Here is a 27206-nt window from a genome sequence, read left to right as displayed (position 1 = left end):
CATTAGAAAAATCTTTAAGTATTGCCAAGAAGATAAAAATTTTACACAATTCTAATTTTCTCTTGAAAGCTCAAATTTTATCTTTGGCAACAAATTCTGTCAGTTACTTTGCTTGAAGTGAAAGGTTCACCTCGTTCATTTTCAAAATGTCTGCCAAATACCCAAGTCCAAATGACCATAGTTTGTCAGTTTTTTTAAAATTAAAACTTGTGTACCATGCAAGGGGATTCCCTGGTGGTGCAGTGGTTAAGAATCCGCCTGCCAATGCAGGGGACACAGGTTCGAGCCCTGGTCCGGGAAGATACCACATGCCGCGGAGCAACTAAGCCTGTGCGCCACAATTACTGAGCCTGTACTCTAGAGCCTGCGAACCGCAACTACGGAGCCCACATGCTGCAGCTACTGAAGCCCACGCGCCTAGAGCCCATGCTCCACAACAAGAGAAGCCACCACAATGAGAAGCCCGCGTACCACAACAAAGAGTAGCCCCCACTCACCGCAACTAGAGAAAGACCGCGCAGCAACAAAGACCCAACACAGCCAAAAATAAATAAATGTAAACAAACAAACAAAAAACTTGTGTACCATGCAAAAGGCAGCTAGTTCAACACACAACTCAAAGAATTGCATATGTTCTTATCTTCAGCATATCTTATCATCATATTTTGTTATGCAACAGAAAGGCTTAATGCTTACTTCTCATGTCATCAGACAGAATATTAAAGACACATGTACTCAAGGGTTGAAATTTAATATTAATAATTTTTACTGCTTCATCAAGGACATTAGTAAGTGAATCTGGCTTTTTAAAAAAAACTGCCTGGGCCTTCCCTGGTGGCGCAGTGGTTGAGAGTCTGCCTGCCGATGCAGGGGACAAGGGTTCGTGACCCGGTCCGGGAAGATCCCACGTGCCGCGGAGCGGCTGGGCCTGTGAGCCACGGCCGCTGAGCCTGCGCGTCCGGAGCCTGTGCTCTGCAACGGGAGAGGCCACAACAGTGAGAGGCCTGCGTACTGCAAAAAAACAAACAAAAAACAACAACAAAAAATTTTAAACTGCCTGGATGTGATAGTGAAGAATAAAATGACTTTTGGTTCTACTGCCTTGATTCGTGCTATGGCGTCAGCAGTCTTACCCACCATTCCTTTTGTACCATTTACTGATGCTGCTGGTCCAAGTACCACCCATTGTGAAGCAAGGTCCTATACTTCCTTCAGGGATACAAGGGAGGCCAGGTGGGAAGAACTCTGGAACATCCATTTCTGATTTAACCAGAACAGCTGACTCTACTCTGATTTCATCTGTAATACTTAGTAGTATCCCCCAAAAAGATTCTCATGAAAAATAAAAAGTTTATGACCCACTTCTATAAAGCAAGTCTTGGGTGCACTATGAACAAAAATCCATTTCATTCATCCTATGCATACTGAGCCATCTATTGTTTTGACCCCCAGTTTTGTGCCAGGCTCTGTGTTGTATGCTGGGATGTAGTAATTGACAAGACATGATCCCTGCCCTCATGGTGCTTATAGTCTAGTAGGGGAGACGGACAACCACATGTAAATAGATATTGTGATAGGGGCTGGGAGGGAAACAAACAGGACGCTCTAATAGAGAATAAAGGGACAAAAGGAAGAGTACACATTTGGATCAGCAGTTCTCAAGCTTCAGTGAGCATCAGAATCACCTGGAGAGCTAATAAAGAGCACAGAGGCCCTGGCTTATGGAAATAGGGAGGGGCCGGGTATCTGTAGTTTTACCAAGTGATTTTCCAAAATTTAAGTAGTGCTGCTATAAATACAGTGCCCAGAGAAAGCCTTTCAGAGAAGGTGACCTTAAAACTGAATCCTAAGTGATGAGAATAATTGGGGGGGGGGCGCCCAGGCTTTTCACTGGATTTGGAGCAGATTTGTCTGAGGTGATGGAATTTCTTCTACAGGTATAGGTTGAACCATAGGGCTGGTAGGTACATTTACGGCTTAAGTGAGCCCATTCCATTTATTATTATGAAATTATTTTATCCCTGAAGTGAATAACTACAAGTTCCTATAACAAACCTGTTTTATGAGCAGAAGTGATTACACTAGACATTTTGTGCTTACAAGTCTTATCATAGAACATCTCTCTGAAGATCTCATCTCACTAACAAGGAACAGAGCACATATCCTAATGTTTAAAAACTTATGTTCTTACTGGCTATTTTTCCAACAGTGCCTTTTCACATGGTCACTAGAATTTCAATGTCCTCTGAGTTCTCTTCGTTATCTTCCTGAGAGTTGTACAAATATGACATTTTGAATTAATTCTCAAAGTGCTTATGCTAATAAGATTAGCTCCCCTCAAGACTTTTCATTAAATATAACTGTAAAAATTACATTTCTTTAACTAAGGTCAGTAAAAGAAATTAAGGTATTTAATTTCTGAGCTCCATATAATTAAGTGAAGAATGGAGAAGATTATTCCAGCTAGAGGGAGTAGCATACAGGTTGGTCCTGAGGTGAAAAAGTGCTTGGCTTCTTCAAGGAACTGGAAGAAGGTGAATATAGCTAGAGTTTAGTGAGCAAGGGAGAGAGGAGCACAAGACAAGTCTGGAAAGTTCAACCGGGGTTAGCTCATGTAGGCCTTTGAGGCCAAAGCAAGAATTTTGGTTTTTATTCTAAGCACAATGGGAAGCCACTGACAGGACATATCCATTAGGAGTGTTCTGTGAAGACAGCTATGAGTCGACTGTATTGTAAAATAGTGTCATTGTACATGAATATACTGTTAGCTGGTTTATTCATCAATCTCTTAGATATTTGGTTGGTATGAGCTGGTCCTCAAAGTCTTAGCAACTGCTGACAAACTAGTAAAATGGCATTTCCACAGCTTTAAAGCTGAGAACCAAATGGCTGACTGAACTGGAGCCACTTAAGAATCTACAAATCTTCAACTGGTTTATAAAAGGAGGACCCTGGAAGACAAATGTTGACAGAGCTAGCTCCAGAATCCTAAGCTCCGTTTTATTGGCTCAAGTTTCAGTCCATCTTTTTATTTCTCTTTTGTTAATTCTTGCCCTCCTCTGTTTCTCTGTATTCACCTTCCTACTAGTCTTCCAATGTCTTACATTCCCCCAATCTCCCTGTCTTCTTCCTGGAGCAAGTGGAACTTGAGATCACATCTTAAGTGCACTATACCCTAAGGGATAAGATGTTAAAAAAAAAAAAAGAATATGGGCGATTCAAATGCTCCCTCTCCCCTTATTAGTTGGATGATCTTGGCTACGTCCTATAACACACCTGAGCCTCAGATTCCTCAACGGTAAATGGAGGATAATAACAGTGCCTACTTATAGAAATAAATGTGCAAGTCCAGGGAAAATAGTGCATGGCCTAGTACATAGAACATGCTCAGAAATGCTACTAACATATCTTTAAGTTCCTAATTAAATTTTCCATTTATATTGTCATCTCACATTTTGAGCTCTTTCAGTTCAAGGAGTATATAATTTATTTTCAAATCTACCATGCCACTTTTCATCCTGTTGTTACTCTATAGGTAATTTGCTGTCTCCTTAATACAACTATGAAATGCCACAGGAGTTGAGAGATGGGAGAAAATACCTGATGAGGGAACCCCTCAGGTCAGTGGATGGATGTCTATCATTGAAGGCCTGGCAACATTTGATTAGGCAAAGAAAAAGGAGAAGGGCATTCAGGTTGGCAGGTCTGTGAGCAAATGTGTGAGATTGGAATTCTTATTTGATGGTCAGTAAGTAGTCTGTATTGTTTGAAATGGAGGATTTTGTGTGAAAGTATTTGGAAAAGTATGTTGGTGTATAACTGAGGAGCGCCTTCACCAAAAAGCTACTAAGTTTGGAATTTTCCCTGCAGGCTTTGGGGAGCCATTGAATAGTGTGGCAGGAGAGAGGGACATAATGAAAGCAGTGTTTCATCAAGATTGATATGGTGATACTGTGTAGATTTATTTGGGAAACCAGTCTTGTGGCTATTCTGTTCCCTGAACAAGAGCAGCAGTTGTGGAAATGGAAGCCTTCATCCAGGAGAAAACTGACAGGTCTTGGCAACTTGAATCTAAAAGTGAAAGAAAGAGAATAAGCTCTTTGAACTTGAAATTATAATGAAACATACAAAAGCAGGTCAGTTCACCTCTTTGCCTTAATAGTTTTATCTTTAAAGCAGTGTTAATAAAATATAATCTCTTAGCTTCACAGGGGTGAGAAGAACTTAAGCAAGATACTTGGTGTGAAGCATAAATGATAATAGGTGCAAGGACCCCTAGCCATTTACCTAGCACTAGGAAAGCAATGAATAAACATTTGTTCATTTTTAATTATTGTGAATTAAAATAACTTAGAAATAGAGCCCCACAGACAAATCAAGGCAGTTTTATAGGGTAAGAGTAGTTAAGGGAAAGGATTAAAGGAGATGATGAATCTATAATTCTTGTCTTCAAATCCTGATTTACAGATTAATAGATCAAACGGACATATTTCCTGTCCATGAATCTGAGAGTAAAGTAGGGAAACTACTTAGTTATAATTATTAATGGCTTTCTTGTCCTTCCTCTTTCATCATTAAAAGCTCAAAAACAGCAGAACCTGATCGATGTGAACACCGCTGTTTCTCTGACCTAACAAAGTCCAAGTTGTTTGATAACTATGAACCCTTTAAATACCACTGAGAAGTTATACACATTTAAGTAAGAACGGACAGTTATTCTCAGTAATAAAATGCGTGATCCATTCCTTCCTCTGGAGCTAACCTCTTCTCTGGTCCCTGAAGAGGCCATTTCCCTCTTTGTACCACTTCAATTTGGGCCATAGACTAGACTTTCAGTGTCCAAGAATCATTTCCAGTGCCTTTTCTAAGGGCCTTTATAATTATAAAACTTCTTTTGTTATTTCTATAGGTGTGCTTCCGAAGAACCAAGAATGCTGTAATAAATAGTAAAAAAAAATCGACATCACAACCTTGTGTATCCAGTGGGGTAAAACCGTCCTAAGCTCTTTAAGAGGTTCTGAGAGCACTGACATGCCTTTTCCCTGACTGATAATGGCTCAGTCAGTCTTACTTAAAAGTGGAAAATGCCCACCAGAATGACCAAAATTTAAAGGAATTACGATACCTACTGTCTGTGAGGCCAGGATAGGCTAGGGAACAGCTAGAACTCTGACACCTTACTGATGGGAGTGAAAACTGGTAGTGCAACTACATTACAGAACTATTGGGCAATATCTAGCAAAGCTGAACACACATATTTCACTGACCCAGCAGTTTCACTGCTGGATATGCACTAATGAGAAATGAGTACTTATGTCCATTAAAAGACATCTTCAAGAATCCACAGCAGCTTTTTTCATAATAGTCCCAACCTGGCAACAACTCTAATATCCATCAACAGTAGAATGGGCCAGTAAATGATAAGATAACCATGCAATGGAATACTACACAACACTGAAAATAAATGAAGTACAGTCACCCCCAAAAACATGGATGAGTCTCAGACATAATGCAGAGTGGAAGAAACTGGACACAAAGGAGCTCATGAAGTTTAAGGACAGGCAAAATTAATCTATGGTTATAGAAGTCAGAATAGTGGTTACTTTTATGTGCAGGGGTGGGGTGCTGACTGGGAAGGAATACGAGGGAGCCTTCTGGGAGTCCTGGAAATGTTCTATATCTTGACCTGATTGGTGGTCACATGGGTGAAAATTTATTGAGCTGTTCTTTCAAAATTTGTGCACTTTGAACTATGTAAATTTCATCTCAATTAAAATTATAAATAAAGTATTTATATTTTTAAACATTAAAAAAGGTAGAGGATGGGCTTCCCTGGTGGTGCAGTGGTTAAGAGTCCGCCTGCTGATGCAGGGGACACGGGTTCGTGCCCTGGTCTGGGAAGATCCCACATGCCACAGAGCGGCTGGGCCCGTGAGCCATGGCCGCTGAGCCTGCGCGTCCGGAGCCTGTGCTCCGCAATGGGAGAGACCACAACAGTGAGAGGCCCGCGTACCGCAAAAAAAAAAAAAAAAAAAAAAAAAAAAAGGTAGGGGAATCGAACACACAGGGATCAAATGAGTTGTGCAAGATCATCCTTTGCCTGGACTTGTAAATGTATTCCACTACCCTGCTTCAACTGCACTGTTTACCGAGGAGGAATAACATATTGAAAACATTTTACTTGATTAAAGAAATTGGGCATCTTCTTTATTAGAACAAAGTTCTGAGCCTTCTGAAATTGGTGGATTCACCAAACTTCTGCTCTGCTAAACTATGAGACAAGAGAGAGTTTCAAGATTGAAAAGCCTTTGTTGCTTCCTAATCCTACTGTTAAAACTCCCCCCAAAATGGGACTATTTTGGCTGGGATCCTTATTGTATACCCATCCAAGATATTGAGATTATCTACAATGTATATAGTACTGTACATGATATTAAGAGGATATAGGCCCCCCTTTTAATGAAGAGACTATACATCCTTAAGGAATTTATGTGTCTTTTGAAGATGTGTTGCTTGTCTTTCCAATAAACACCCACAGCAGTCTATTCTGAATGACATCAGCAGTAAATTCTGAAAACAGGTGTTCTTAACCACCCATGCCATCCAACGAGTGGACTTGAGAGGGTCCATGAGGGTCCATGAACCTTATGAAATTACACACATTTTTACATGGCATATTAGTATTCTTTTTTGTGAAGGGAAACAAACCTTCCTGGCAGCCATGAAAATAGACCTCTCCGATCCCCTACTGCAAGGACCGTAAGCGACTGATGGTCCCAGCTGCTGCACTCTGAACTGTATCATTGTGTAGATACCAAGGCCATGCTTCCCACAGCCTGCTCCCAGCCAATGATGCAGGACTTCTCTGATGCCACCTCTGGCTCAAGGCCTCCCTGATGGTCTTGTAGACTCCTTCAGAACTGTGTTGCAGTCTAAGATGCTTCCACCCAACCTTCCTACTTTCTTCCTCCCTTCTCTCTCTCCTTCACCCAGACTCAGACCTGCTTTGAAGTATCCAGCCTCCCCCAATTCCCTCCCCATTTTCTGTCTTAGGCACTGTCCCTAAGAAATCTCTTGCATGGCTAGTTCCGTTGTGACACCTACTTCTTAGAGGACCTGGACTTCATAAGTGGCACCAGGAGTGGTCTCAGAACATAGGCAGTAAGATGTGGAGTTGGAACTTGATCATTCACTTCCCTGCAGGTGAAGATGACACTATCCTGGTTGGTAGGTGAGACACAGATAGTCCTTGGAACAAAGTAACAACTTATCTGCTAAAGATTTCATTGGTGGTGATCCCAGTGGAGGAGTCCAGGGGTCAGGGGCATGCTGGAATACCCCTCCAAAGTAAAAAAACAGACCTGAATCTCACATCCCCTAGCACAGAGAGGAAGCACAGCATCTTGTAGGCCTCTTTGGGTCCTAGAGGCAGCCCATTCTACTCCTGGAATATTACTCTGGCATGGAAGACTCCCAGCTTTAAGTAGGGGCCAGAGTAGGAAAGGGTTCTGCAGCAGGTCCAGGTTATGGTGCAAGCAACATTGCCACGTGGGCCGTACCATCCAGCTGACCTTCTGGATACAATCCAAGGTGTTACAAGAATCAGTGGTGGAAAATGACACAGTGTGGAGCTTATGGCAAGCTCCAGCGGGAGAAAGACAATGTAGGCCCTCGGAATCTGGAGCAAGGGCATGCCATCCACAGCAGAAAATAATATGCCCTTTAAGAAACAGGTCCTGGTTGCTTAGTGGGCCCTGGTAGAGACAAAATGTTTGCTCACGAGCATCAACGTGCAGCTGGAGCTACACATTATGAGTTGGGTTCTTTCTGAACTGTCAAGTCATAAAGTAAGACAGGCTTAGCATCAGTCCATAACAACATGGAAATGTTACATCCAGGATGGGGCTCAAGCAAGACCAGAGGACACAAGTTAACTGCATGAGCAGGTAGCCCGGATCCCCATGTCACCCATAAGAGTTGTACCAGTGTCCCACCAAGGCTTGAACCTGCAGACACATGGGGGAGGGTTCTCATGCAAACAGCTGAAGGAGGAAAATAAAGTTCTTGCTCAGTGTGTGAGGGAAAGCTGAAAATGCATGGTGGTTACATTACACCACATTCGAGAGTGGCCCTGAATGAAAATGGGAGGGATAATCTTCCCAATGGGTGGCGCTGAAGTGGTACATCTGGTCATCCACTTTGTGTGGAAGGCACAGTGGTCTGAGGTAAGAATATTTAGATTCATGGGCAGTGGCCAATGGCCTGGAAGGGAAGACTAGAAGATCAGATACAAGGAGTTCTGGGGTAGAGGCATGGGGATGGAAATATGGGAGTGGGTATAAAATGTGAAGATCTTTGTAACACACATAAACGTCCACCAGAAATCATCCATCACAGAAGAGGCACCTAACAACGAAGTAGACAAAAATGACTCAGCCAGTTGACATCAGCTAGCCTTTGTCATCAGCCACCCTAGAATTGGCACAATGGGCATATTCATGTAGTGGCCATGGTTGCCAAGATGGCCACAATAACATGGACTCCCACTTACCAAAGCTGATCTAGTTTACTGGTGCCTCCAAATGTCCAACATGTTGGCAGGAGGGACCCAAACCGAGCTCCCAGCCCTGGCACTATCTCTTGGTCACTTGGTATCAAGTCAACAGCAATGAGTCCCTTCCATCTGAGAAGCATCAGTAGTTTGTCCTTGCAGGTATAGATACTTATTCTAGACTTGGGTTTACCTTTCCTGCCTGTAGAGCCTCAGCAAGTACCACAATCCTGGGGATTACGGAAGGCCTGATCTAGAAGCATGGAATCCCACGCAACATGGCATCTGATCAGGGGACCCATTTTACAGCAAAGGAGGTGAGGGAGCGGGCCCATGACCATGGGCTCCACTGGTTGTATCATGTACCACACCATCCAGAGGCATCCAGCCTCACAGAACACTGGAATGGCTTTTGAAAGGAATAATTAAAGTGCCAGTTTGGGGGCAACACTCTGAAAGAAGGGGGTGCTCTTCAGGACACAGTGTATATATTAAATCAGAGACCTGTATCTGGTGCTGTGTATCCTAGTAGAAAGCATACATGGATCCAGAGACCAAGGGGTGGAAGATGAGTGGCCCCACTCACCACTGGAGGACTCTGTGCTTCCAGTCCCATCAACTCCGGGCATGACAAGGATGGTGGTCATGGTCCTCAAAGAGGGCACACTCTTGCCAGAGGATGCAGGAAAGGGTCCCACTGAACTACAAGCTCTGGCTACCACCAGGACACTTTGGACTCCTGGAGCCCAGGGACCAGCAGGCAAGAAGACGGGTCAATTGGGACAAGAGTAATTGGCGCTGATCATCAGGAGGTAATAAGGTTGCTTTTACATTATGGTAGCGTGGAGAACGTGTGTGCTACCCAGGTGATACACCTGGGCACCTCTTGGTACTCTCTTACCCAATTATGACTGTGCGTGGGCAAGTGTAGCCACCCCAGCCTCAGAAGGGTATGACTCCCAAGGGCTCACACCTCTCAGGAATGAAGGTTGGGGTTATATAACACCATCAGGTCAAGCCAGCAAGACCTACAGAGGTGATATCTGAAGGTGAGAGAAATCTAGAATGAATAGGAGAGGAAAGAGAGGATGAGCACCAATTGTAGCTCCAAGAGCAACTGCAGCAACAGGGGTTGTAGTTCATCCCACTAACTCCTCTTTTGTGAGTTTTCCCCTCAGGAAGAGTGGCCCATGGGAACCACAGAGGATCTATTCCCTGAATTTGTGTCAAGTAGCTCTGTGCAGTGCAAGGAATAGACTGGTGGCCATGAAAATGTCCCTCTGAGACCTCTGACTTTTGGGAGTGTAATTGACCAGTAGCCCCAGTGGCTTCCAGCCAGTGAGCGAGTAATTCAGGGAAACTAAGGCAGGCATGTTCCTAGGAGACGTGGGACTCTTCCGATGGGCGACTTTTTTTCTTTTAATTTTATTTTGATTCTTTTCTCTTTTTTAAAAATTAATTAATTAATTAATTTTTGGCTGCGTTGGGTCTTCGCTGCTGCGCGCGGGCTCTCTCCAGTTGCAGACAGCAGGGGCCACTCTTCATTGTGGTGCGCGGGCCTCTCACTGCGGTGGCCTCCCTTGTTGCGGAGCATGGGCTCCAGGCGTGCGGGCTCAGCAGTTGTGGCTCGCGGGCTCCAGAGTGCAGGCTCAGTAGCTGCGGCGCACAGGCCCAGTTGCTCCACGGCACGTGGGATCCTCCCGGAGGGCTTGAACCCGTGTCTCCTGCATTGGCAGGCAGATTCTTAACCACTGTGCCACCAGGGAAGCCCTGATGGGCGACTTTGGCTCGAGGACTCCCTGAGAGCCTGACTGAACTCTTAAAACAGCACTGAAGTCTAAGATGCTTCCACCTAACCTTCCTTCTTTCCCTCTCTCCTCTACAGGGAGTCAGATCAGATATCCTTCTCAGTCTGAGGGCTCTCCTAGCCTCCCCAGTTCCACGCTCCCCTCATTTTTCCTCACAAGCTTTCAATAAATCTCTTGCATGGCTAATCCCATCTTAGAGGACCTGGATCAACACAGCTTTCATCAGATACTCAAAAGGTCTGTGACCTAAAAAAGGTTATGACCCATTTGCGAGATGCTGAGTTTGCATTCCTGCCTTAGAAGAACCAGAACAGAATTTGGAAGAGTTCTTGACTTGGATCAATGGTCTCATTCTTGCCCTATCCTTGATCGAGGCAAATAAGATTGTGCTAATGCATCTGGGAAGACGTGTCAAGCCTGGGAATAAGTTTAGGCCCAACAATGATTTCTCTTCCCTCTGGCCAGGCAGGTCACCCTTCTAACAGAATCAGCCTTATTATGTAAACGACAGGGACTCAGTGGGAATGTCACAAAAGCAATTAGGCTGGAAAAATAGTTTGCTTTAAATTTACTTACTAAAATAATAAATTAAAGAGAATTAAAAATCCTTCTGAATCATCCAAGTTGCAGTGCTACCATTCACTTCAAGAACTTGACGTGTACCACAAACACAAAGGCTTTCTCTATCAGGAAAAATGCAGTGATGAGGGAAGATGATTGCAAAGCATTTCTGGAGAAAATGAAATACATACATTTCAGGCTTTAGACAGTTACGCTTTTTTATAAAATGTGAATTTCCCAGCCACCGTGGAGCTTTCTCCATGACATTAACTGTGTTCTGCTGGCAAGGAGCGGGACAGTATCTACCTAATAGATCTGTTACCCATGGGGGAGTGTTTCAGAGGCTGGTGACATCCTTCTCTCTTATTGGCGACAGGACTGATTCAGAGCACTCCTCCCTGACCCATTTATTCATGGGTATGTTATCAAGAATAATCTTTTTTTTAAACATCTTTATTGGAGTATAATTGCTTTACAATGGTGTGTTAGTTTCTGCTTTATAACAAAGTGAATCAGCTCTACATATACATATGTTCCTATATCTCTTCCCTCTTGCATCTCCCTCCCTCCCACCCTCCATATCCCACCCCTCCAGGCGGTCACAAAGCACCGAGCTGATCTCCCTGTGCTATGCGGCTGCTTCCCACTAGCTATCTACCTTACGTTTGGTAGTGTATATATGTCCATGCCTCTCTCTCGCTTAAGCTTTCTATTTCACAGCTAAGAATAAACTGAAGCTAAATTCATACTCTGTCCTCTTCTGTCCCACTCTCGTCCTGGGAATATTTCCTGGGTCTTTGTTCCTCCAAACAGCAAAATAAAAACCTTATTTTCTAAAATTTCAATGTCTGAAATCCCACCAGATGTCAGCCTAACTTAAAGTAACTGAAGGTATGACTGTCCTATGCGTGGGGAGAGGAGAGGCTGGAGGTGGAGCCCAGGATATAGGTGGCAGTGAAGCCTTTTTAAAAACACAGAAAGTCGGGCTTCCCTGGTGGCGCAGTGGTTGAGAGTCCGCCTGCCGATGCAGGGGACACGGGTTTGTGCCCCGGTCTGGGAGGATCCCACCTGCCGCAGAGCAGCTGCGCCCGTGAGCCATGGCCGCTGAGCCTGCGCGTCTGGAGCCTGTGCTCTGCAACGGGACAGGCCACAACAGTAAGAGGCCCGCGTACCGCAAAAAAAAAAAAAAAAAAGCACAGGAAGTCCAAATTATCCTTCCTTGAGAGTGAGGTCTCTGGGGAGCACTCCAGTATTCACACAAGATAGTGTAACCAAGCAGGACCCTACGGAGCCTTCCCAGAGCTCCATGTCCTCCAGCTGCCTTTTTTTTTTTTTTCCCCAGCTGCCTTTTGTCTGTAGAAAAGCTTTAGGCAAAGAATAAGTTTAATCACTAACACAACATTGTAAATCAACTATACGCCAATGAAAATTAATTTAAAATTAAAAAAAGAATAAGTTTAATCAGAGAAGTGAGAAAATGCAGAAGGAAAGGAAGACAATAAAGCAAGACAAAAGAATAATAGTTTGGCCATTAAACAAAGTCAAGGACCTTTAGTTCCTCCCCAAGGGCTATAGATAATATTCGGAGCCAAATCCTTTGAGCTGTTTTGCAGATACTGAAGTCCCCCCCAGGTGGAAGAAGTTAACTGTCTGCTGCCCACAAGCACGCCGACCCCAGACCAGCTGGAACCAGAAGGTTGATGTTGACTCCTGATTACCTCACCCCCAACCAATCAGAAGAATGTCCACCAGCTGATCACATACCACAACCTCCCCTCCCTCACCCTGTGTTTAAAAACCTTCCCCTGAAAGCCTTTCAGGGAGTTTGGGGAGTTGGGGTCTTTTAATCACTAGCTGCCCTGGACTCCTTGCTTGGTGTCCTGCAATAAACACTGCACTTTCCTTCACCACAACCTGGTGTCAATAGACTGGCTTTACTGCACACAGGCAAGTGGACCCAAGTTTGGTTCGGTAACAGTATTAAGATGAAGAAACTACTGGAACATCAGTAGAGTGATCAGATATTCCCCGCATTCCTATATCCGTAGCTGATCCATTTGCCAAAATCATCTGGGCATTCTTTTAAGCACAAAAATTTACTGGACGTCCATGCCAACTCTGCCACTTAATGAATCAGGAGACCCAATTCACCAAGTGACCCTAGAGCAAGCATCTAATCTCTTGCACCTAAATTCATCCATTTGTAAAACTAAGATAATATTACTTATCTCTTCCTCATTCCATAGGTTCTGATGAAGGGGAAAGATGATCCAATTTTAATTGAATCAGGTTATAATGGTCAAGATAAAGTGTCAAATGTGTGATTCATGGCGATCTTTCAACATTAGTCATGTTAGTTTTGCGTTCACCAAAAGAAAACTTAGTAGCTCTGACAGACTCTGAAGGTGCAGCTTCAAACATCCTTTGAGTACCTTGACCGGGAAAGGCACAAAATGTCACTACAGTAGTTAATATTACTAGTTCAAAACCACAACAATATTAATATTATAAAACCATTCCTCACATGGTGTTGTTTTTGAAAGAATGTATTTCATACAACTAAAGGTATGTTTTAAATAATTTTTTTCTTATGTTTCAGCAACTCCATGAAGGGAAACACAGTGCTCAGCGATAAGCCTTAAAACGCCCTCTTTTAGTCCTCTCCCATACACTCCCATCACACGCCACGGGCGCTGCTTTATTCCTCTCCTTCCAGTCAACACGTGGACATTAGCAACCCATGCTTACATGGATGTCTTGTCCACATCTAACAACTCCTGATCCCATGAAACCCTCGTCCACACACTCTGCTTCACCATTTTCTTCTGACTCTCTAGCACAGAAGCTCTCAAAGCAGCTTGTCATCAGAAGTCCCTCCTTGGAGGGCAGAAAAAGGAAAGAGCAAGAAAACAGTTCATTTTAAAGCACCTGGGGAGGGTAATGGCCAGAAACTCTCAAGTGTCAAGAATTTTTACTCCATCACACTATGATCCGACTCTCATCAACCATCTTATGTATTTATACATCTTAAAGTATTTCCGAAATGGTTTTCACTACTAGCTTATAAAGAGTAATGGTTCTGGTGGTGGCCCACACCCCCCAGCACCCGAATTACCCGAAGGCAGCCCAACCACACACCTGCCGGCCCTCCTGGACCCTCCAGCAACCCTTTCATTAATGGCAAAGAAACCCAGAGGAGCAGCAAGAGATAGCAAGACATTCTTCCTCCCTGCCACCAGCCATAACCCGGCTGTCTGCTAGAGAACACAGCTTTCTACTGGGCTGCTGGCTTTGGGGGGCAGGGGCTGTGTAGGAGTATTTTAGCCACTAAACTTCACTGGAGGGGTGGTGAGCAGGGGCCTTATCCGTCCTCAGCCCATACTCCCCCCCTTGTTCAGCTGAAGCGGCCTGACCCCTGGGAGTCCGGGCCCTCTGCCTCTCCTCCTTCCTCTTTAGAAACGACGGTTACAGTCTGTTTCTTGTGTGTGTGATGTGGAAGTCTAATTGAATCCCTCCTTCCTAATAAACGTTACCACTGTGAAAAACAAAAAAACTGGAGAGATAAGTAAACTCTTAGACATTGGAAAAAAAATTGACGTTTTCTTTTCTTTCAAGTGTCCATACGTACTTTATTCACACAAAGAAAGTGTTGTCATCTCTAGAGTCCGTGCGTCACAGCGAGAGTCTGTGGCCAGGCCTCCCCTACCCCGGCTCCGAGACCACTGGACTGAGGACGCTCCCCCAGGGGACACTGGGCCTCGGCAGGGCTGCGCTTTTTGGTTTTTAATAATAAATAAAAACTCAACTCTAAAATATATATATATATATATAAAAGTCGGGGAGAAATTGGAGAGAGAAGCAAACTATTTAACATGCAAATAACAATAGCCTCTAGCACAACATTGTAAAGCAACTATACTCCAATAAAAATGAAAAATATATATATAAAAAACAAAAAAATCAAATTATTAACAAAAAAAATAACAATAGCTTCTGTCTCTAGTTGATCAGCCCCAGCTATAGCAGTAAATGAGTTGGATGCTTTCTAAGTCTTCATTCACCAAGAATTGTTCATAGTGATGCTTTCTAAGTCTTCATTCACCAAGAATTGTTCATAGTGATGTCTGTGAGAGGACCTCTGTCCTCTAAATTTCACAGAGTACCTTTCAAAACAAAGATAGAAAAATCTTGTATATATACTTATATACACACACATATATGTACATATATGTGTGTGTATATATACATATATACACACACAGATTATTATCAAATAAAAGGGTTTTAATAATGGTTGCTATGCATTAAATAATTTCTTTGGATGTGGAGTATCTATATCTATATACCTCAAGCACAAGTGGCCATTTCAGATAGATAGGTCAAGTTTGGGAAAAATATGTTCATGTGCTATGAACTAGTTTTTGTATTAGAGCACATATTGCATTCTACCTTGTATTATTGTTATTTGTTAACAGGTCTGTCTCCATTAGCTCATAAACCTCTTGAATACAATGGCAGTATCTTTTATTTTTTTGTATTCTCTAAAGTAGTGCTACTCAAAATGTGGTTGGTCCCTGGTCTGTGAACTGTTTGTCGCCAGTCCGCAACAAGATAAGTACATAAAGTGGGAGTATGTATTTATAATCTTTTCTAGAAATGTAACTGACATTACTGTATTGTTCAAGTGCATGCTCACTGTACTCATGTTGTTGAGCAAGGCATAGGTCAGATTGGCGGTTGCTGAACTCGCTGGGATGAGTTGCATATGGCGTGAGCTGTATACTTGTCCTGGGCAGGAATAAACCAAAACAAAAAACTGGTGCTTTCCAACAGATAGTTTGAGAAACATTTGCTCTAAATCAGGAGTTGGCAGACTATGGCCTGTGAGTCAAATCCTACACGCCATCCACCTGTTTCTGTGTATAAAGTTTTATTGGAACAAGCCAGATCAGTTCATTTTCTTATTATCTATGCTGCTTTCACCCTACAGAGGCAGAGTTGAGTAGTTGTAGCAGAGACCACGTGGTCTTCAAAGTGTAACAAGTTTCCTATCTGACCCTTTAGAGTAAAGGTTTGCTAATCCTTGCTCTAAAAGCTATGTGTTTTTTTTTTAAACTTTGACTGTAATCAACAGTAAGAAATGCATTTCACTTTGCAAACATATATAGACATATATGTATCTATCCGAGATGAAAGTTTTACAAACAATATTTACTCATATTACATGTGATGCATTCTGAGATTTCTGTTCTATTCTGCTTTGTTCAGTTTTATTAAAAAATAACATTGGATACAACATAATAGATTAATAATATAACTTTTTATAAATTTTTACCCATAGCTTAAAAATTACTGCTTGAAATCCCCTAGTACAGTGAATGGCACATAGGAAATATTTATTGAATAGTTTATTGGTATTTACTAATATCAGAGTTATTTTCCTTCCATGTCATATAGGGTTTACTGATATTCAGTATCATCTCCACCTTTGAAGCCTGGATACTATACTTTCTAGATTCCTTCATCATCAAGGTTCCAGTTAGATTTTGCTATGAGAGAAATTAAAGACGGAATGAAGGAAGAGGCAGTAAGCATAGGATTTTGCCACACACCTCTGGTCATCCACCTAAGAATTATTTTCTCCAGGGCTACAGTTAGCTGAGGTAATTGGTGACAGCTTCACTGTGATTCCTGTACTTCAACAAAAGGAATTTAAGGGGAAAATTACAGAAATGAAGGGTTAGAGTCAGTGGTGTGCTGGTAAATGTTTAACAACCGGCTCTTTGATTCGTAGGATTTACCAATTTCCATGTGTAAATTTCAAGCTATTGATGTGGCATCAGTGAATGTGGAGTTAGGAAGAGATGCACAGGGTCAGCTCTGCAAGCTAGTGGGGGTTGGCTGCAACACACTATAGTATTATGAGTCCCGATTTTCACCTGTTGTCTAGGCATTCCATCTTTCTTTTTTATTATTATTTTTATTGAGGTATAGTTGATTTACAGTGTTAATTTCTGCTGTACAGCAGTGATTCAGATATATATATATATATATATACATTCTCTTTCATATTCTTTTCCATTATGGTTTATCCCAGGAGATTGAATATAGTTTCCTGTGCTATACAGTAGGACCTTGTTGTTTATCTATCCTATATACACTAGTTTGCATCTGCTAATCCCAAACTCCCAACTCATCCTTTCCCCACCCTCCACCCCCTTGGAAACAGGTCTGTTCTCTATAGGCATTCCATCTTCCACTTCCTAAAGTATTTTATTTAATACAGTTCTATTCATAGTAGTTACGTTCTGTAAAGTCAGTGCAAACACTGAATTACCAAATATTGAACCGGTGCGCTCAGCGAAAATACAGGATTAGGTTCCTGCAAACTTTTAGTCATAGCATTTTCATAAATCTATCAATATACAACTTTGTTTTATCTGCGTTTCTGTTTCAAGATACCTGATTTCATATACACTGTTGGTTCATTAACATTAAACTGACGGCCCAAAGCATTATAATTCATGCCTGAATGAAGCTTACCTAATACAGGCGTTTTCTCCATGTAGCACATCACAGCCTGCATGTGCTTAGGAATGCTAGGCAGCACTCCGGTGCTACATGTTTGGGGGCCATTTTAAACAGAAAAACCACCAACAAAAAGCACAAAAGTTGGGAAAATGTGGCACTAAATAGACCACAGAAAGGACACTTGTTTACAGTATGAGAGCTGAAGCAAGAATGCAGAGCATTGCCACGTTCAACCTCAGGTGGGAACATGCCCATGCATGAGTAACTCAAGTCTTTTTTTACCACTCTGCACATGTATGTGTATGACAGCCAAAGCACCACGAGTATTGATTTTCGTGTTACAAATAAACTTTAGTGAGTAGGCAAATTCACAAATACGGTATCTGTGAACCATGACATCAACTGTATATTATGGTCACCCTAGTTACTAAGTGACAAAAATCATTAGGTCTTTTCATGGATAGAAAGAGTAGGAGCTCTGGAAGAATTAGTGGGAGAGGAAGGAAGATTTGGAGTTTTGACAAGATTTTGTTGAAGCAAATTAATGTGTAAAATCAACTTCAAGAAACTGCAAGCGGCCAGAGAGACTGGATTTGTTGCAGATTTTTTCTTTCTCTAGAGTCGCTGGAGCCCAAACCAAATCTTGAATCTCACTATGGATGTTTTAGTCTGCCAGCTGGCAAATGGGATGAACAAATAGGGTCACCGCAGCCTCCATCCTGAGGACTCTGTTGAAACGTCAGCCTGCTTCTCATTGGTTTTCAACATCAGGGAGAAACTGAGAAATACTGAATGCTGGGCGCATCCTTATGAAGTCTGGTCTTTTGTTCAGGTCTGTTAAAAGAATTAGACTGGTGCTGAAAGGATGTATTACTTGTGTGCCAGATATTCCCTATTTGTCTCCCCAGTTCTATCTCCACTCTTCTCTGTCCTGCTCTCTGCTCCAGGAGCTGACTTTTATAGACTCCATCAACAGACTTCTTTGTCCTCTGGCTCCTGGTTTTCCAATGATAGCCACCCATAGATCATAGGATGGGTAGAGAGTAAAGTTGAGGTATATATCCCCGTGGTTGCTTCCCCGCTGAGTTGTCACAGGTTGGCAGTGGTTACGCTTCTTTAACAGAGGCCACAGATCCCATTGCGTGACCTTCTTTTAAAGCTACAGTTCTCTTTTAAGGTTATGGTAACTGCTCCTTCTCTTTACCCCTTCAGGCCTAGAGTTAATGCCCCCGGCTCATGTGAGTCCTAGGGTGCTTCATCATTCCATGTTGGTTTTCCTTAACCATGTCCACACTTTGGTAAATAGTCTTTTAATTAAACTGTCCTAAATTATCTTATTTGGCTTATATGACAACAAGGTCATACTGTTTCCTTTTGTGGCTTGACTGATGACATGGGTTTCAGGTGTCGTCAGAGTGGTCCTTCCATTATAAAGGTCCCCATTGACATCCACCTAATGATTTTGACAACTAATGATGATTTCCGCTAGAAATGCTCTGCATCAACTATGTAGTTACCTGAAAATATACTTTGTACAAGAAACAATAAATATTGGATTCTTTCTCTTTAGTCAATTTTTAGAATAATGAATTGACGTTCCAGTAACTTCCAAAGAAGCTCACTTTTTTTCAAATATTGTAAAATCATGGATATTTATATATTTGGTGTGCTGCATTTTTCTTTTTGATGCTCAAATTGTCCCATCTTTCACCAGCAGGAACCTTTCTGTCATGACCCCAACAGACTTTGATAGCTTCCTTGTTTTCTAGAATAACATGATGTCTCAGATTTCTTTTATATACTCCCTGCTCCAACTTGGAACTAAACATTACTCTAAGGACTTCTGATTCCTTTTTTAGCAAATACTATTTAGAAACCATAATTGGGATGTTACGGTCCTCACTCTTACTGGGCTTTCATCGATTCTATAGTTTTTCAGTGAACAGAATTAGGAAATATGTATATTTTTATTGATTTTTTTATAAAAAATATTTATTTATTTATTTAGGCTGCACCAGGTCTTAGTTGTGGCACACAGGACCTTCTTTGCCACGTGTGGGATCTTCATTGTGGCACGCAGGATCTTCTTTTTTTAATTTTTGTTTGCGACATGAGGGATCTTTTTTTTTTTACCTGCGGCACGCAGGATCTTCGTTGCCACATGCGGGATCTTTAGTTGCGGCATGCAGGATCTTTTAGTTGTGGCATGCGAGCTCTCAGTTGTGGCATGCGGGATCTATTTCCCTGACCAGGGATTGAATCCAGGCCCTGTGCAGTGGGAGCGTGGAGTCTTAAACACTGGACCACCCGGGAAGTCCCAGAAATATGTATATTTTTAGAAAGTACAAAAGAAATCATGCGTTTATACTGAGATTCCCAAGGCAAATTTAAGTTTATAGAGCTCTTAACTTACTTGACTTTATATTTGTATCCCTTTCCTCTCACAGTGAAAAAATTTATTATTATATTAACATAATTAATAATTTGATTTATCCTACTTCGCATACCATAGTCTCAAAAATAACAATATTATTATTAAGAATAAGACTATTAAGTTAGTCATTGAGTTCCAATAGCTCTGTAATGAGGGTGCCTGTTTCCCCACAGCCTCACCAATGGAGTATGTTGTTAAACCTTGAAAATTTTTGCCCCTCTGATAGGTGAGAAGTAGTATCTCAGTGTAGTTTTAATTTTCATTTCTCTTATCATAACCAAGGTAGAGCATCTGTGCATATGCTTAAGAGCCATTTGCATGTCTATTTGTATAAACCTCTGTCTTTATGAGACAGGAGAGATTTAGATGTTCTTCAAATTATGTAACATTGAGTGTCTTAGGTTAGGTTGCCCAGAGGCAGATCTTGAGACAAGGATTCATGTGAAAGTGAATTATTAGGAGGTATTTCTAGGAAAAAGCAGTAGGCAAAAGAAGAAATGGGACAAGAAAGAAAGGAGGCCAAGCCAGGGTGCGACAGAAAGCAAAGTTCCAAGGAATATTGCTTTGATTCAATCTCAAAGGGGAGTTATGGAGACAGTGGAAAACACATCTAAGAATTGTCCCCATCGGGGGGCAAGGGAGCTGGAATATTAATTCTCTTCACTGTCAATCACTGGTTAAGGGCTGCTCTCAGGGGATATAGACTCCCAAGCACTTCCAGCTTTCCATGTCTCTAGGCAAATCAGGCTCCAACTGCCTGAGGGTAGTCAGCGGACTAAGAGATGTAGGTGCTGGCTGTTGGGAATGAAAACCCACATAGAGCCAAGACGCATGGAAATGGTAAAGGGAAGGGGGGTGTGGTTTTGGGAAGAACACTGGCAGCATCGACTTCAATGAGTGACTATCCATCCCATACTCATGGGGGGTGCGTGGTAAGCACTGTACAAATGGGACGTTTATCAGGCATGATTTCAAAAGCAACACTGGTGTCTATGATAAATGAGAGAGCATCACTGGCATTTTATTTACTTGATTTGACTTCATAAATATTTTCTAATCACACATGGTAAAAGAAAATTACGGTGTATTTTGTACACCCAGTTTTCCCTAGTCACACTGTGTTGAGTCAGATGGCTCCTAGGAGACTGCCTTAGAACTTTCACAGGCGCCTAAGCTAATCCCTTTATGTGAAATCAACGCCTAGACCTGTGCTGGAATTAAACCAGGATCCCCTTGACACTAGCATGAGGAATAAACAGAGGGTTGTTTTCCCAATTAATGAGAGCAAACAGCTCTATCCCAGGTGGCTTTCCTTAGAGGTTTTGCAACTGTAGGATAATCACATGCAGGCCAGAGGTGCAGTTCAACAATCCTGAATGAGAAACCAGGAAAGGAATAGAAAATGCCTTGCGTGAGACTATCAAATGTATTAACCCTGTGGCAAGCAGTTTACAGACAAAGCAAAAAGATTTTACCTCTTAGACCTTTCACTCTGGACTCCATGTCTTGAGTCACAGGAGGACCTGAAGAGATGTAAGATTTCAACATCTCACAGAACAGAGAGCTGTTCCACATTTATTTTCTTAATGCTTAAAATTAGTGAGTGGAAGCACAGACTATAAAAGAAGAGCTAACATTAACAGACATCTAACCAGAGTATAATTTCCTCATACTCTTATTTTTTTTCTCTTCAATTCTAAAGTTGAAGTTTGGTCAATTTTAGAGTGACCAATTCATCTTGATTTGCCTGGGACTTTTTTGGCTTTAGCACTGAATGTCCTAAATCCAGGGTAATCTCTCGGTCCAGGGAAAATTTGGAGAGTTGGCCACCTTAGCAATATCTTGAATAATTCTAGCAACATTGATGGCTTAGGATAGGCCTTCTCAAACTAAAGTGCAGCCAAATTCCCTGACATCTTGTTAACATGTTAATTCTGATTCAAGAGGTCTGGGGTGGAACCTGCAAGTCTGCATTTCTAGTTCACAGGTGATACTGATGCTGCTGGTCTACCCATGTAACACACTTTGAGGGTCAAGGGTCAAGGGCAGGCATAATACTGATGTCATAGTTTTACTGCAGATCTCCAACACTTGAAACTTAATTGTAGTTCATCTCTCCTTTTAACTTAAGGAAGGAAAAGTATTTGTGTAATATTATTCCTTTATGAGTGTTCATAATGAAGAGAAAGAGATTACTTGCCAATAGTTCAATTGTGTTTATGAAAAACAGTTTAAAGGAAGGGTGCTCAACTTACAACAGAGCAAATTTTTAAAAAAATATTTATTTATTTATTTGGTTGCACCAGGTCTTAGTTGCGACTCACTGGCTCCTTAGTTGTGGCACGTGGGCTCCTTAGTTGTGGCATGTGAACCCTTAGTTGCGGCACGCATGTGGGATCTAGTTCCCTGACCAGGGATCGAACTTGGGTCCCCTGCATTGGGAGCGTGGAGTCTTACCCACTGCACCACCAGGGAAGTTCCACAACAAGGCAAATTTTAATTGATACAAAAATTACAGATGATGGTTGTTGCTCTACTTTTTATACTGTACTATTCACCTTTTATTTAGTTTTGTTTTTTGGATTTTGAACAAATTTTAAACTTGATATTTTTAGATAATTTAAAAGTCATTAACATATCTGCATCGTCCATTCCTATCACAATCACATACAGGTACCATCTGTACCTACACATGGAGTTATGTGTTTTTTAGCCTGATTTCCTTATTCTTACTTTATAGGAACATATTTCTTTATAAATCTTGTATATTCCATATATAAGACATGAAAGTGCTGAATAAGGCTTCTTTGTAGATTTATTTCATCAATTCCTTATCTAAAGCTTCATTTATTTACTTTTCTTTGGGCACATTTCCCAATGGCAAACCTCCTTTGAACAACACGCTTCATCCACGCCATGAGACAGCTTTGATTTTAGGAAAGAAAATCTGATTTTGAGTATTCCAAAATACCACAGCAAGGCTATTAATCTCCATTGCCACCATTAACATGATAAACAATATCTAAATCCACACCACACTTTTCCAATGGATTGTCTAGAATTATTTCTTGCCAACTTTCTCAACTACAGGGTGTCCACTATTAGTCATATTTGGTCAAGGTTCTATCTATTTTAGGAGAGGATTCATAGAAACAACAAACATTTCATTTATTAGTCCTAACACAGTTAAGGACTATCCTCTCAAATCCACCAACTTTATTGATTTCTAAATCTATTAATGGTTAGTAATTGTGTGCATGTGTGTTTGTGTATACTAGTAAGTGTATAAGTATAGTGAGGAGAAAACATACATTATTTTTGTCTATAATTAAAGAAACCCAAATACGTTTATTTTATTTTTAAAAAAAATTATATTCTACCTTGTACTAGAAAGGATTTCACATAACTTGCATGGGTGCATCTCAACATAAAAAAAATAGCAAGCATTAAAAATGGGGTGAAGAAATAAATCAGAGGATAAAGTGGAACTAGGAGAAAAAAATAGAAGTAGATACAACAATAATATTTATATCTAGAGTTTAAGCTTCTAGTATTCCATATAATGTCCAAGAGATAAAAGCATGTCAACTGATCTATATCTTGAACGGGACTAGTTCAATGTAATATTTCATCTTGTTCCACCAGCATCAGTGCCAAGAACAAACTGTTTGTCCTAAGAAAATGAAACTTTTAAAATAAACTAAATTGACATGTTGTTTACCTACACTAAAATTAATCTATTTTAAGTGTATATTTTGATGAGTTTTGATGAATTTATAAACCTGTGTAACCACCACCACCACAATCAAGATGCAAAACATTTCCAAAACCTCAAAATGTGCCCTTGAACATGGTTCTAGTCAATCCTCCCTACCTCCAGCCCCAGGCAACTGCTGATCTGCTTTCTGTTACTATAGATTAGATTTGTCTTGTCTGAAAGCCACAGAGTATATGATCTTTTGTGTCGGGCTCCTTTACTTGAATGTGATGTTGAGATTCAGCCATGTTTTTGTGTGTATCAAAAGTCCATCTCTTTTTATTACTGAATAATATTCCACTGTGTGGATATACCACAATTTGCCTCTCCATACACCAATTGATGGACAAATGGTTGTAAAAGAAGGAAATCTGAAACCAACAGAATTGTAGACCTGCCACTTTGACTTTATGAATAACAGAAGATATAAAGAGGGTGGGATTCTTGCAAAAATATTCTTCACCTCGACAACTAAATTTCTGCCTCCTTTTTTCTCTCTGGGCCTGTTGCTTTTAAAATAATTAGTAATAATTTTATTATACAAACCTAAAATACTTTAGATTTATGTAAATTGTCATTGGCAGAAATCAAAGCATGTCATATTTATCACCTTTGGCTCACATATCATTCCTGAGTGGCAGGCAGATGGCAGAATCAATTATCCTCCCTCAAATGTAAAGGAAACGTCTGGAAGTAAACTAGTATCTTGAGCTGTAGCAGAAATCCGGGACTGAAATTGGGAACACAATATAGATTTCCCAAGCCCGAAGTTCCTCCTCTATTCTCTTGTTGCTCCCTTATCCTGAAAGGGTGGGGATGAGGGGTGTGGACTGAACAGGCAAACACAGGCCCTGTGCCCTCACCCTCACCCCAATCACCTCTCCTCATCTCAACCAAAGCAGCTGGTCTTTTGCTTGTTTTATCTATTGAATTTCCACATAAGATTTCATTTGCTAAAATTGTTCTGAGGTTAAAAAAGAAAATTGAAAACTCATTGAATCAAATCATCCCAGGAAAATGAGGATTCCCTCTGTTTTATTTATTTATTATTATTATGTTTTGGCTGCGTTGGGTCTTCATTGCTGCGCGCGGGCTTTTCTCTGGTTGCGGCGAGTGGGGGCTACTCTTCATTGCCGTGCGCGGGCTTCTCATTGCGGTGGCTTCTCTTGTTGCGGAGCGCGGGCTCTAGGTGTGCAGGCTTCAGTAGCTGTGGCACGCGGGCTCAGTAGTTGTGGCTCACGGGCTCTAGAGCGCAGGCTCAGTAGTTGTGGCGCACCGGCTTAGTTGCTCCACGGCATGTGGTATCTTCCCAGGCCAGGGCTGGAACCCATGTCCCCTGCATTGGCAGGAGGACTCTTAACCACTGCACCACCAGGGAAGCCCCCCCTCCCCGTTTTAAAATACAAACTTTCCGTGATAAAATAATGTCTTCCTCTTACAAGACACTTCTTTTGTTGTTGTTGTTGTTTTTTGTGGTATGCGGGCCTCTCACTGTTGCGGCCTCTCCCGTTGCGGAGCACAGGCTCCGGACGCGCAGGCTCAGCGGCCATGGCTCACGGGCCCAGCCGCTCCGCGGCATGTGGGATCTTCCCGGACCGGGGCACGAACCCGTGTCCCCTGCATCGGCAGGCGGACTCTCAACCACTGTGCCACCAGGGAAGCCCGACACTTCTTTATAGAGCTTTCATAGACATTTCATTTGGCCAGAAGAACAAACTTAATCAATAAAGGCAATTAATTAAGACTATGCGTTCACAAATGTGTTAAATTCAGTTAATATTTAATTATCCTTGTTAATGGGAAATGGACCCAGTATGTGTGTGCAAAATCCACACACAACTAAAAACTTAATTAGAACAAGTAGTTTCTAACTTCTTGTTCATTAAACTTTGGTGGAGGCCCTAAGAAGTATCCACAATGGGGGAAATAAATGCAATGTATGTGGGTTTCCTTTCGTGCCTCATCGTGCAAGAGAGTGGTGGTGAAGAAGTGATATAAGAATCTTGGGAAAGTAGACTTTATTAACCGCCCTCCCCAAAAAAATGACCTTCCAAAAACCAGTTGCCAAAATTTCACATGATAAAAGCACATTTTGAAAAAGTGACTTAAAAGTCTTCCAATGGGCAAATATTAACACATTAGCAACAGCATAGCTTAACTTTGGGCCATTACTGAGACCAAGAGGAGAGGCAGGCCACAGCTACAAGCAGAGTGGCAACTGGTCCCAGTTTGCCTGGACAGTTACAGTTAACAACTGTTGTCCTGGCATAATTGTGAATAGCTCCATCTTTCACTTTCACAAGTGTCCTGATTTCGATGATAAACTATATGGTTATCCTAGCTATAAGGAAACAGCATTAAAGCACAAATGACCAAAATGGGAAAATTTCCTACCTTTTTTTCCATTTTTCCTTCTCCCAAAGATGCTCAAACTGACATCTTGCAGAATCTAAACTGTACATATAATGAGACTTCCATTCTCTTCTATTCATTTCGACCAGTGCTTTGCAACCCTGTGTGCTCATTAGAATCCCTGAAAAGCCTAAAAATACTGATGCCTGAGAAACACTTTGGAACAATTAAATCAGTGTCTCGGGAAGTGGCGCCTAGTCATCGGTACTGTCTCAAAGCCTCTAGGGTAGTTCTAATGCGCAGTCAGGGTTGAGAATCACTGATTCTGACAGTAATCAAGTAATTATTTCTATTATAAGGCACCTGATATTCTGAGTGGTAAACGAAACTTACAATCTCCTTGGGGAAGAATGATACCCCTGCCCCCTACCCTGAACCAAGGACCACGGCATTATCCCTTTTGCTCCATCCTCTGGGTGGTCAAAGGTCCTGCTCATTCTTGTTATCCTCTGTTCACACAAGGATAAATCATTCTACTCTTTCCTCTGAAAACTTCAATGCCTGCAGTGATAATATAACAAAGCTCGAACTATAATAGTCCAAATGAAGAGCTCCTTTGTCCTGGGATAAAGGCACTTGAAGTGATAAGTGATAAAGGCATTTGAAGGGAACTTCAAGTTGGCCGCTCATTATTTGATGGAAGCTCTGACATTCTGAAAGCTTAGCAACTGAAGCTAGGTGGCAGTCCTGCTTAGGCAATTAAAGGAGACACCAGAGAGACAATTCTAAAGAAGATCCACACAGAAGAAAACCAAAAAGACATTACCATTGATTTAACACCAGCATGGGATCAACAGGGCAAAACTAACTTGTTAATGTCATGCCTTTAAATACAGTCTTCCTTATCAAAGTTGGGGAATTTCTCTAAAATTATGGGCAACTTCTGAATTTTTGGATGCTTCTCAATATTTTCTAGAGTTTCTTCACATTCCCGGCTTCTGGAGATTGTCCCTATTACCACCCTTCAGGAGTGTCTATAAATGGACACTGGCTAGTCATTTATCTTACTTCTATAAAATGAAAGAATGTCAAGGGGTTATGGAGACTACTGAGAAGCATCTGAAATAGTAATGTGTGTTATAGTTACCCAAAACACTGACAATGTGATTCCTTCAAAAGGCAAGCATCTATATGTCTATAAGGTTGTTTACC

General features: G+C 41.6%; 1 long non-coding RNA gene across 1 annotated transcript in view; it reads right to left on the bottom strand.

Moving 5' to 3' along the window:
- Positions 1-626: 626 nt before the first annotated feature.
- LOC132418485 (uncharacterized) overlaps positions 627-27206 on the bottom strand; it is a 111789-nt gene continuing 85209 nt past the window's right edge. The window contains exon 3 of the long non-coding RNA XR_009517999.1: positions 627-1011. This is a non-coding gene — a long non-coding RNA (uncharacterized lncRNA). The remainder of the gene's footprint in view (positions 1012-27206) is intronic.

Source organism: Delphinus delphis, chromosome X (assembly GCF_949987515.2).
Source record: "Delphinus delphis chromosome X, mDelDel1.2, whole genome shotgun sequence".
Classification (NCBI taxonomy): domain Eukaryota; kingdom Metazoa; phylum Chordata; class Mammalia; order Artiodactyla; family Delphinidae; genus Delphinus; species Delphinus delphis.
Note: the sequence above shows the minus strand (reverse complement) of the source record. Positions and strands in the feature narration are given on the sequence as shown.